A 13,849-nucleotide genomic window follows, 5' to 3' on the forward strand; every position below is an offset into this window, starting at 1 on the left:
CAACGGAATCGGTTCTGGGTCAACAACCACTATCTGTAATCGATTCTCAAGAGGCTCTCAGACGGTGGTGTTGGTGGTGGTGTTGTCTCCGGAGGAGAAACACAACGACTTGCCGCCATTTCGCTTCGTATATCCTGTGGATCAAGATGATGATCTGCCATTTTTTTTTACAAGAAGGAGAGTGTTAAATGATAAATTGAAACAATTTTCACAGATAAAGGAAGAAATAGGGAGCAGTATTCAATTTTGTGAAGTCAGAGAGAGAAGGGCAAAATGAAATTGTTCAAGATTCAATTGATTTTGGTATAAAAACCCTATCAGCAACGGTAATAAAGTTTTGATATCGGAATGTTGCATAGTAACGGTAAAAAAATCCGGACTCAACGGTTACCTTTTTCGAAAAAAGTTTCTGCCTAATCACAACTTTACCCCTAACATCAAACGGTAAATGACAATTGGAGTCACAACAATTTCAAAGAACAGCCAAATCAACCCCACATCGAGTACACCCCACATCCATAAGAAGTCACTTCTTTTCAACATGGCCAATTTAAGGTTTTTATCAACCATCATGTGTCAACACTAATATGTCACTGTACATGATGAATTCACGAAACAAAAATCAATATTCATGTCCTACATATGCCTCCAATATGATGAATTATCAAAATGTCAGACACTATATAAATTATGCAGTGTCTGAACTTGGCGTTGACAACACCTCCTGAAAACACCACTGAGTTATATTCAAACTTTCATAAAATTTTCTTTTGATTCAGAAATGATAGCTCCACACTAGAGGAACGGTCTTCAATGGACTCCCCTAGGTAGCTTTTTCCATTACTATTACTACTTAGAAGTGGTAGCTCCCACACTAGAAGAACGGTCTTCAATGGACTCCTCTAGATGGCTTTTTCCATTTTCTTCTAAACATTTTTTTTAATTTACCTCTTTTCTGGTTTTCTCCTTATGCTCATATTTACCAAGTCACTTTTTTCACATTGGACAATATCACGATTTCCATGAACATCCTCAACTACTCGATGCCTTGGATTGAGCATAATTTAATCCTCAACATTTGTTTGGAAGTTTGAACACTTAGAGAGTACCTTTTAGAAATTGCCTTCGCTGTTCAGACATTACACAAATAAATAGGATGGTCGGTAAATCAGACTACGTATAAGCCATGCATAATTACTATTATTTAAATTAAAAATGATTTCTTTTATATTTATGGAGTGTTTAAAGCATTTTAAAATTTGTTAAGTCATGATCATTTATTTTAAATCGCAGAAGTTTATTTTTATCTTTTTGGTTAAATACGTGAGGCCGGACTGGAGTTGGAGTATTGAGATAAAATTTAATAATAAGAAAATATTCTTAAATTTAATTTAAGCCAAGGAATAATTTATTTTAATGATAGAAAATGTTTTAAGATTTTATCTAATTAATTAGACTTAAGTTATTAATTAATTCTCTCATGTCTATTTAGATAGTAGCCTAAATTAAAATGTGGAGCCAATTGGAATAAATTTATATAGGTCTAATTTACTCAAGAAATTATAACCTAACATTTTATTAATTAATTCTATAGGCCAAGTCATGCCATGCAAGAAAATTATTATCCTAATTTAATTTATTAATTCACTAAAATACTTAATTGGTGTATAAAACTTTAAGGATTTAAAATAGAAGATTTAAGCAATATGTTTCCTTGCATTTAACCATTAAATTTCGGCCACCCCCCCAAACAATTTAATCATGTTTGGCAACTCTCTATTATTGCAACCTTTCCTTATCATTTCTTGGGATATTAATTCTCTCACCTTTAAATCACCTATAATTAATAATTTAAGCAATATTCTCCCTTGCATTTGACCATCAAATCTCGCCAACTCACTCCCTAATTCCCTAGATCAATCCAACCATATCATATCATTTCCATATCTCACAAGCTCAAGGATAGAAAGATTTGTTTTGTCATTCAAATCCTCGTTTAATTAGTAACCTTCCCCTTCATTACCTAGACATTCTCTGTAGAACCCGTAAATCAGTCTACGTATAGCCATGCATAATTCTAGATTTTTAAATTTAATTGACTTCATTACATGATTATTTTAAATGCATTTCTTGAAGTTAATTATTTTATTATTCCAGTTCAGTAGTTTGATTTTTAGCATTTCAGTTATTTCAGTGAGGCCGGACCGGAGTTGGAGTTTAGAGGTAAATTTAAGATTTAGAAAATATTTCCATGATTTAATTTAGCTAGAAAATAAGCTAATTTAAGTTAAAAAGGAGGTTTGAGGATTTATTTTAATTATTTGAGGTGAGTAGAAAATTAGTTCATTTAAGTTACTTAATTAAGGATTTTATTCACTAAATTAATTAAGGGATAAGTAAAGCTTTTAAGGATTATAAATTTACTAGTTAGGAAATAATTCCCCTACCTTTTATTATTAAATTTCGGCCCCCATAGTTGCTAGGCAATTCAATTGCCAACTCATCAACCTTTTGACCATTTCTTTGCATATAAGTTGTAGGATAATTCTAGAATTTTGGGAGCACCATTTAATTAATTAATGGACTTATCCTAGCCTAAAAATCAAGGGAATAATCGGCCACCCCTCCTAGAAGCATCTAACAAAGGGTTGATAGTAAACTAGAATTCAAAATTCAAATGCATGAAGACTTGGTCTTGATATGATCCTAATATCTTGCACCTATCCTCCTCACTCCCATAACCACTTATCTCCCCTCCCTCACCACCGAATTACCTCATCATTCAGATCCATTTTCAGTGTAGAAGTCGTGAGTTCATAGCCTAGGAGTAGAGAGAAACTGAGAGCAAGAAACAAGAGCAACGTTCCCCTCCTCCGCGCCGTCTCGTCTCTTCTTTTCGTTTCTATTTCAAACGAATCCAAGGCATGTATATACTTTTTCTAAACCTCAGTCAAGTCATATTATCAAGTATTTTTCAGTATATGATCAGATTTCATCATGCTAAAACAGAACACATATCAGTTTTTTTTTAAAGAAAATGCATGCAGATTTTCGGCACCTTCCTTGGCAACCTCACGTTTTTTTCTGAGTTTTGGTGATTTCAGGTCAGGGATCGACTCCAGGCTCCCATGGTGACTACTAGACACGTAATAGAATGCATTAGAGTCATATTGGTCCGTTCGTTCAAGCCCTTTGTCGCTGGAAATTCAGAATTTGACAGCAACTTCAATTCTACCATTTATGCTTTTCAAAATTTCAGTTTTTATGTCAAGGGGATTTGATTTGATCTTGGCTGCCTTAGGGCTTATAGCAATGGTTAGATCACTCCCCTAGCAAGTCTAAGACGTGACCAAGTTGTCCTTTTGGTGGCTCGGTCCATGGCTCATCGTTTTTTTTAATGAACAACAAGAACAGCCCCTCCCCTCTCGGTTTCCCTTCTTTTGACAGCATATGTATTTCGAATTGTGGGGGGTTTGATGTGGATCTTGGTTGGCCTATGGTCCTTAGCCACGGTTCATACCATGCCCCTAGATGTCTAGATCGTGCCATGGTCAATCAAATGGCCACTGGAACGAGACGAGACAACAAGCAAGCAAAGCACACCACACGCGCATCAAATGTGCTCTCGGTGGATCTTCTCGGTTGGTTGCTGGAATGGTGCGAATTATGGCTGGCCAAAAGCCCTTAGCCATGGTTCAAATCATTCCTTGGGATGTTTATAAGGGTCTCTGGTCGGTGGTGCATGCCCCAATGGCCGATAGACATGAAACCAACACAAGACGCACGGGTGCGCAGCTGCTGGAATTTACAGCAAGTTGCTGTGTTGTTTAAAAGGTTCGTTTGAGTTCTCGGTTGGCTTTTAGCCCATGGCCTTGGACTGGACAGTGCCCCTTTGAGTTGGGAAGGTCGTGTTTTTGACCGTTTGTGATTCGGATCATTTTTGAAGTCGTACGAGAATTTACGGTGCGATGTGTAAAATTGACTCTCGAAAGAGCGTTTCGTGTTTTGGCCTCCATTTCACCTAGATTTCGACCCTAATCATTTCAGGAGCATTATTTCATTATTTTTAGCGTATTTTAATCCTGGCTAAATGACGGTTCAGTGTTGGTTCGGGTTTGGTTCAGAGTCATGATTAAATACGAAGTCATTAGGCGTCATAGTCGCATCTTTTGTACGTAAATTGCATAGTTGGGAAAGTTTTAGCATTTGCATATTTTTCATAGCACAGTTAGGTTGCAGCGAGCCTGGGGGACGATCCAATCTAATCCAGTTGGTAAAATTACAGGATTTTTTTCATTATGCCAGTTAAATTATATTATGTGCATGAAAACAGAAAATGATTATTTTTGAGATTTATGCGATATGGCTTATGGTTCATTCACTATGTGGGAGTGTTATTTTATACGGTCGCCAGTGACCGATCAGTTCAGTATGGTACCACCCGGTCGCCAGTGACCGGCCAGATCAGTTCAGTTTCAGCCTCCCCGGTAGCCAGTTACCGATCAGTTTCAGCTTAGTGCAGTGGCCACAGGCGTAAAACATAATCTCAACAGAAAATTTTACCAGTTATTTCAGTACAGGCTCCAAGGAGCAAACATTTTTACTGTGATTATCAGTTCAATTATGCACGTATTATAATTGTTCAGTACAGACTATTTTCAGCATGAGTACAGATTATTTTCAGCATGCCTCATGTCATGATATTTTATCCCATGCATATTTTACTTCAGATTTTACTCGTTATCTGCGATATATGCATGCTGAGTCTTTAGGCTCACTAGACTTGATTGTTGTAGGTACTGATGAGGCCAGGGCCGAGGGCGGGGACCAGTGAGCCAGCTTGGGTCGGCAGTAGTGACACCCGAGGACCTCAGTGCAGCAGTTGTTATTTTATTCCGCAAACATTTTATCAGTCGTTGGATAAATTTTAAAATTGTTATTTTTGGCAACTTCATTTTCTTCCGCTGCAATATTTCGGAAACATTGAACTGATTCATCAGTGATTTTATGAATGAGGCCATTTAAGTTCTTTTAAAAAGAAAATTTTTAATTTTCCGCAAATTTTCAAGCAAGAAGTTTTTAGGGCCTTTACATTCTCCCTCACCTCCCATTCGAAAATTGCAGAGAAAACCAGTAGCAAAATCTGGAGTAGCAACAAGAGAAACAAGAGAGAAAATAAGAAAAGAAAATACAACTCCGTCTCCGCCGCGCCGTGTTCGTCACAATGATTTGCTTCTTTCAAAAAAAAATTCCAGGAATATTTATATTGCTCTTTTCTCTTCAAACAAGTTCTATAAATATTTTAAAACACTACATGTTCATGAATTTAAAGAGCAAACCGAAACTTGACAGTAAAGTTGTAAAATTCTGGACAACATTTCTCGGCCGATTTTCATGCTTCACGGTTTGTGTGTTTTTGATGATTACATGGAGTTGGTCGGTTCCAGGCGCTCCAAGCTGCATCTAGGCATGTAATAGGGTGAGTTAGAGTCGTGTTGGTCCATTGGTTTCAGCCCATGCACGTAGGAAAGGGACTTGACAGCAACTCTTCCATAGTTGCCATTTTGAGTCTTGTTTTTGGATTGTTGGTTGTCTAAGGGGATAGTTCGAATCATGGTTGGTCCAAGGCCTGTAACAATGGTTGAAACCTTCCCTTGGCATGCCTAGGACGTGACCAAGACAACCTTCTTGGTTCATGGATCCATCAGATTTTTACACCAACAATGCAAGTGCCCCTCGGTTTCATTTTTTTCTAGTGTGAGTGAGTTGGTTTCGGCTTTGGGCGTTGGAGTGGATCTTGGTTGGCTTCTAGCCCTTAGCCATGGTTCACACAATACCTCATGATGTCAAGATCAAGCCACAGTTGATCACATGGCCATTGGAGTGATACATGAAAGCAAGTAAAGCAACACACCCCACGGCGTGCAGCATGGTTCTCGGGTGGGAGTTTTGTCTTGTCTTAGGTGTTTGCTTTGATTGTGGTTGGCCTAGGCCCTTAACCATGGTTCACGCCACACCTTAGGATGTTGGAAAGAGACTCTAATAAGTGGTTCAAGCCCCAATGGCCATTAGCCTTGTAAACGAAGCAACACAAGCACAGCTGCTGCCACTGGAATTTGACAGCAGCATTGTTGCGGTTCAGGAGGCTTGTGCGAGGTCTTGTTTGGCTTTTAGCCTATGGCCATGGACTGCACAGTACCTTAATGAGTTAGGAAGGTCGTGTTTTTGGCCTTTTGTGATTTGGTAAAGTTCAGAGGTCGTACGAGAATTTACGGTGCAATGTGCCAAAGTGACTCTCGAAAGAGCGTTTTACGATTTTGGCCTTCATTCACAATTTTCGTGCATTTCAGTTATTATGACTATTATTTCATCATGTTAGGTGTATTTTGAACATGACTAAACGATGGTTCGATGTTGGTTCGGGTTGGTACGAAGTAACGGTTGGAAAACTAAGTTGTTGGTTACATTTTTCTCGTTTTTTGTTCGGTTATGAAACTTTAGTCAAGTTGAGATTATTTCCATGTTTCTCATGTTAGAATTAGGTCGCAAAAAGCTTGGGAACGATCCAACTCATTCGGTAAAAACTGGGTTATAATTATATTACATGCATAAAATACAAATTGTTTATTTTTGAGATATATGCGATATGTCTTGTGGCCACCTCACGCTTATAGGATCTCTACCCAATGACTTACGACTGGTTTATTTTCATGTATGGGTACGGAAATCCAGTCCAAGGGCTGTGGTGATCTATACTGCCCAGTGTACTGTGGTTTAGTCTGATCAGACGTTCATGTTATTTTACGGGCCACTTGCGTAGAAACATTATCTCTACTAGAAAAATCTCAGTATGATATTTTATGACAGGGCTCTATCGAGCAAATCTTTTACGTACGATTTTGAGTTATGCACGTATTTATAATTACGCACGACACGATTTTTACCTTACGCTTTACGATACAATATTTTCACGTTGCATGCGATTTTATGATATATTTACTTGTATTCGCGATATATGCATGCTGAGTCTTTAGATTCATTAGACTTGATTGTTGTAGGTAGTGATGAGGTCGAGACCGAGGGCGGGGACCAGTGAGCTAGCTTGGATCAGCAGTAATAGGAACCCGAGGACCTCACTTTTTATCATTTACTTTTCATGTTCAAGCTCAGTTTTCTTTTTATGTTGAATTATTTTTAAGATGTGATTTTGGACACAATATTTACTTCGCTGTTACTTTAAAATTAAATCTTCTTATCAGTCTATTTTATGAATGATGCAAGTTATTTATTTAAAGAGAAAATTTTTAAATAATTCCGCAAATTTACAGATACGAAATATGGGCCTCTACAATTATGCAGTATGCCTAGCATCCTAAAAATAGACATGCACAAAACAGATGTTGTTTCTGGTGTTGGCAACACCAAGGACAACACTGAACAAATGATTTAAAGTACGCACATGCTGAGAGATTTCCAAATATTGGAGAATCTCTCAAAATCCAACGGTTTAGTGAAGATATCGGCCATCTGGTTTTCAGTACTGACAAACTCCAGTCGAATAATACATTTTTCAACAAAGTCTCGAATAAAACGATGTCTTATATCTATAGTTCGAGAATGTTGAACATGGTTCTTAGAAATGTCTATGGCACTAGAGTTGTCACAATACACAATCATTATGTCACTATGCAACCCATAATCATTAATCATTTGGTTCACCCACATAAGTTGTGAACAGCAACTGGCAGCTGCCACATATTCAGATTCAGCCGTTGACAGGGAGACACAGTTTTGTTTCTTGCTAGCCCATGATACGAGATTATTTCCCAAATAAAAACACCCTCCCGATGTGCTTTTTCTATCGTCTAAATCACCTGCCCAGTCAGAGTCAGAGAAACCTACCATGTTTGTGTTTGTGTCATGAGTGTACCACAAACTAAATTCTAGCGTACCTGCAATGTATCTTAATATATGTTTCACTGCTTTAAGGTGCGAAATTTTCGGATCTACTTGGTACCTAGGACATAAACACACACTGAACATGATATCGGGACGATTGGTAGTTAAGTATAGAAGAATCCCAATGATGCTGCGATACATGGTGTTGTCAACACCTTCAGCAACACCATCCTTAGACAGTTTTTCACTCGACCCCATAGGTGTTCTCACATGTTTTGAGCTATCAGTAGAGAAATTTTTGATCAAATTTTTTAGTTCTTCATGCATGGCATTGACCCAAAAATTCATCTTTTAATGCATCGTTAACAGTTTTTGGGTTCAACCAAATATATAAAGAAAGAGTGACATACTTGAGAAAACGTGGAGCTCATGCACACTAAACCAATCATTTTTCGGTAGTCAACCTTTTCTTTTTTCCTTGTATGCATATCTTCATATACTTCTCCAATGATTTGTGATGATGGGTGATTCTTCTGAATCTTGCTGGGAATATCTTTCTCAATGTTGATTATCACGTCATCATCATCATCTTTTTCATTTTCCACGACTTCTGTTCTATTTGGTGGTGGTGTTGTATCTAGTGTTGTCTTACTGGTCTCAGCACCAGTCACAACACCGGTTCTGGTTAATGGCTCACTTGTATCCAGTAGTCCTTCAATTTCATCTTCTTTAGACTTTCCTGTTAGGTCAGCACAATCATCAAACACTACATTAATTGATTCAATCGTAGTTCTAGTTCTCAGATTAAAAACACGGTAAGCCCTACTATTCATTGAATATCTAAGAAACAGACATTTATCACTTTTGGAGTCAAATTTCTCAAGGTGATCACGATCATTTAGGATGTAACAGACACAACCAAAGATATGAAAGTACTTAAGATTTGTTTTTCTTCCCATTAAGATCTCATAGGATGTCATGGTAGATCCATTTCTCAAAAACACACGGTTGGAAATATGACAAGCAGTATTCAAGGCTTCAGCCCAAAAGCGTTTTGACACATGTTTAGAGCTTATCATGACCCAAGCCATTTCTTGAAGAGTCCGATTCTTGCTTTCTGCTATTCCATTTTGTTGAGGAGTTTTAGGAACTGAAAATTCATGTATTATTCATTTCTTTTCGCATAATGATGTATACAAGGAATTTTCAAACTCCTTTCCATGATCAGTTCGAATTTTAATCACTTTCTCATCATGTAATTTCGTAATTGTAGCATGCAATTTTTTAAAGACGTCGAAGGTGTCGGATTTTTCTCTTATAAAACATACCCAAGTGAAATGCGAGAAGTCATGAACACACACAAACGAGTATTTCTTACCGCCCAAGTTTTCAACGTCCATTGGAGCCATTAGATCCATGTGCAAGAGTTCAAGGCACCGTGTTGTCCCGAAGTGTTGCAACACCGGATGGGCAACACGCGTTTGTTTACCTTTCTCGCAAGGTCCACAAACATAAGTATTTGCATAACTTAAATTAGGCATACCTCTCACAGCATCAAACCTACACAGATTCTTTGAAGTCTTGAAGCTCACATGACCAAATTTTTGATGCCAGAGATCTAGTTCATTTGTTTTGGCACTTCTGCAGTCATCACCTTTTCCTAACTGGTAGCAATTGTCGGCCGATCGAGCACTTGTCATTATACATATATTAGCATTATCGAAAACTTCACAACTGTTTTTGTTGAATTTAACATGTAAATCATCGTCACAAAGTTGACTTATGCTTATTAGATTTGAGTTAGTCCTTCAACATATAAAACATTGTGTAGTTGTGGAAGTCCTTCAACTTTTAGGGTTCCTTTGCCCCCAATTTTTCCTTTAGCACCTCCACCATAAGTTACACGCCCACTTTTTACTTCAACATAATCAGTGAGGTATTCTCTAGTTCCAATCATGTGGCGTCAACATCCACTATCAAAGTACCATATTCCTGCAATGTTAGTTTTCAGAGAAGTATAAATGACATTGCAATGAATTTAAATTTTATGTACCCATATTTTCTTTGTGGAAGATTTCTTGACAGCGGTGTTGTGCTTGGTGTTGGGCAACACTTTGTGCAACACCTGATTTGAGTTCCAGTTCAGGTAATTGTTGTCACTTTGATTGTTGTACTCCCAAGAGCAGGTTGTCCACAAGTAGTATAATTCGGTGAGTTAGATATCGTATCCACAGGGAAGCTAAGGTAATTACAAGTCCACTACAATGTGTCTTTGTTTTGTTTTAATTTTTTATTATTTTAATTGTTTGAATTTTTAATGGGTAAATTTTAATTGTTCAAATTTTAATTGAAGTAGTTGAGATTAAATGATCCACTATTGGTATTTTAATAAATTTAACATTAATTAACATCATTAAAATCCACTTAATAAAATGGTTCCAATATATTAAATAATCATATTTATATTATGTTATATATTATTATTTTATAAGTATATAATATATACCAAAACTTATAAATGTTGTCAAGTATTTATTGTTCTATATATATTTGTAAACACTAAATCAAGGTTCCCACTTTAAATGGTTGGTATCACCAAATAAAAATTTAAATGGTACCAAGAAATTAATATTATGATATATTGAAATATATTATATCAAGACATCCAATTTAAATGGTTGGTAATACCAAAATAACATTTAAATGGTTCCAAGAATTTAATATTATAATATATTCATGTATAATAAATCAAGGCATCCACTTTAAAGGGTTGGTAATACCAAACTAACATTTAAATGATACCAAGAATTAAGTGTAACATATAGCAACAATAAATCAAAACTCCCACTTATAAATAGGGTATAAAAATGCTTAAAAAAATAAATATATCAGGAAAAAATATATAATAAGAACAACTAGATTTTGAATCAATGGATTTTCTATCTTTTGATGAGTTTGGCTCGTTTGTTTGTCTGCATTCTGTAACCATTTTTCTGAGTATTTATCTGTATTCCAACTCCGTGAGAGAAATCATTGCCATAAATTGAAACATTTATTAACCTGTGAGGATATGGAGTTGAGACTCTTACTAGGAATTTCTGAGGGCCGTGTACATTTAACTACCTGAAATAAGCTTTGAATTGATCATCTCAAATTATTTCATAAATTATAATTATGATGATCTTGATATAACTTTGACAGTTTTCAAATTTAATTTAAACACTTAGATAGTTTTGATTACATTTCTATTTAAAATAATCAGTATGTTTTGTATTGCTATTAACGCTTAAATTGCTAGGGACTAGCAATAAGCTGGTTGGGAGGAGTGATAAACATAAAAATTGTAAATTAATTAAATGTTTTATAATATAAATTTATAGTTTTTGTTTTATTAAACGTTTAAATATTATATGTTTTATAATAAATTGTATAAAAAATAAGTTGTTGTGTAATTATAAGTTTTTACTATTTTTACAGGTTCGATAAAACAAGAATAACCTTGGCGTTGCAAATGGGATTAAGGTGATTCTTGGACCTGTAGAAAGTTGATGATAATATCTACAATATTGGTGACAAGCATGAGATAAAATTCCTCTCACAATCGGGATCAAATTAAACAACAAATAAAGTTACCAAAGGAGTGCCAGTTTTACCATGCTCTAGTATTTTGACCATATATCTCAAATGACTTAGTCAAATGGTTTGAAAAAAATATCACAACTAGACAACGCAATTATCCACATGTTTCTTTTTGTGTGAAGAAGCAAATTCGGAGAAGAAGATTTTCAAAAGTGATGTGTAATATAATATAATATCTTGGAGCACCAATGAAGACTTATGTGTAAAAAAATAATATTTTATTTGTTGTTGTCTCTCCAAATTTGGCTATAAACAGGGGTGCATTGTAATGTATTGAGATATCTCTCATTCTATGAACAAATCTTTGAGTTGATAATATTTCTCTCTTTATGTTTCTTTTATTTCTTCATTTTAATATAATTAGCATGTTAATTTCATATTAAAAGTTTTATACTTTGAATAATGAGTATCTAACTTCCTAAAGTTGAGATAATAAGGTGAAACTCTTGGCATGATAATAAGGTTATTAAAAGTTAAGAATCTATGTTTTATATTATTTAATCATTATTTATTGTTTATGTTATATTTATTTTTTTAAGCATTTTTATACCCTACTTATAAGTGAGAATTTTGATTTATTGTTGCTATATGTTAAACTAAATTCTTGGTACCATTTAAATGTTAGTTTGGTATTACCAACCATTTAAAGTGGATGCCTTGATTTATTATATATGAATATATTATAATATTAAATTCTTGGAACCATTTAAATGTTAGTTTGGTATTACCAACCATTTAAAGTGGATGCCTTGATTTAATATATATCAATATATCATAATATTAATTTATTGGTACCATTTAAATGTTTGTTTGATGATACCAACCATTTAAAGTGGGAACCTTGATTTAGTGTTTACAAATATATATAGCACAATAAATACTTGACAACATTTATAAGTTTTGGTATATATTATATACTTATAAAATAATAATATATAACATAATATAAATATGATTATTTAATATATTGGAACTATTTTATTAAGTGGATTTCAATAATGTTCATTAATGTTAACTTTATTAAAATACCAAGAGTAGATCTTTTAATCTCAACTACTTCAATTAAAATTTTAACAATTAAAATTTACCCATTAAAAATTCAAACAATTAAAATATTAAAAAATAAAAACAAAACAAAAAGACATTATAGTGGACTTGTAATTACCTTAGCTTCCCTGTGGATACGATATCGGACTCACCGAATTATACTACTTGTGGACAACCTGCTCTTGGGAGTACAACAATCAAAGTGACAATAAGTTTTTGAAAACACTATCTGTTGATCCTCCTCTTCGCAAGTTATGGGTTCCACTTCCTTACCCTTTGGAGTTGATTGATCATCATCTTCACAAGGTTCAAGAATGGATTTTTCCACAACCTTACCACTGCGAAGGGTAATAACAGATTTTACCTGATCCATTGGTTGAGTTACAGAAGTTCCAGTTTGTGAATGATGATCCTTGAGATTAGGCTGTGGTTATGAAGGAAATTTACCTTTTTCATGAACATTAAGGGCAGATGCAAATTTAGCAAGAGTATCTTTCAAATCTGTCATAATTTGAGCAGTTTGAGTATTGATAGACTCTTGCTTTGCAATGAAAGAATTCAATATATCTTCCAATTTCCTTTTAGGTGGAGGAACATAAGGTGCATAATTTTGAAAATTTTGTTGATTTTGGAAATGTGGTTGTGAAAATTGTGCAGCATTATCATTCCTCCAACTAAAATTTGGATGATTTCGCCAACCTGGATTGTAACTTTGAGAAAATGGTTCAAAATTTGGCCTTTTGAAATTGTTTAAAACATTGACTTGTTCATGGAGACATTGTTTAAAAGAAGGCAAAGTGGGACAATCTTTTGTAGAATGATCACTTGTATCACAGATGTGACATGCAATTTCTTGAACAGATTTTAATTGACCATTCCTTTTCAATTCAAGTGCCTCAACTTTTTTTGCCAAAGAGGTAAATCTGGCTTGGAGATCATGTTCATTCTTGAGAGTGTACATACCTCCACCAGATGTGAGATATTGAATCTTGTTTGATGGTTCAATTGTAACTATCGTGTCCCAATTTTGAGTATTTTCAGCTAATGAATAGAGATACTCAATTGCCTCGTTTGGATCTTTATCTTCAAATGTTCCATTACACATAAATTCAACCATTTGCCTATCTTTAGGTGTTAAGCCTTCATAAAATTGAGAAACAACTCTCCAAATTTCAAAACCATGATGAGGACAAAGATTAAGCAACTCTTTATATCTATCCCAACATTGATAAAAAGTTTCTCCTTGTTTTTGAGTGAAAGTGAT

The sequence above is a fragment of the Primulina eburnea genome, chromosome 14, assembly GCF_022965805.1.
Source record: "Primulina eburnea isolate SZY01 chromosome 14, ASM2296580v1, whole genome shotgun sequence".
NCBI classification, from domain to species: domain Eukaryota; kingdom Viridiplantae; phylum Streptophyta; class Magnoliopsida; order Lamiales; family Gesneriaceae; genus Primulina; species Primulina eburnea.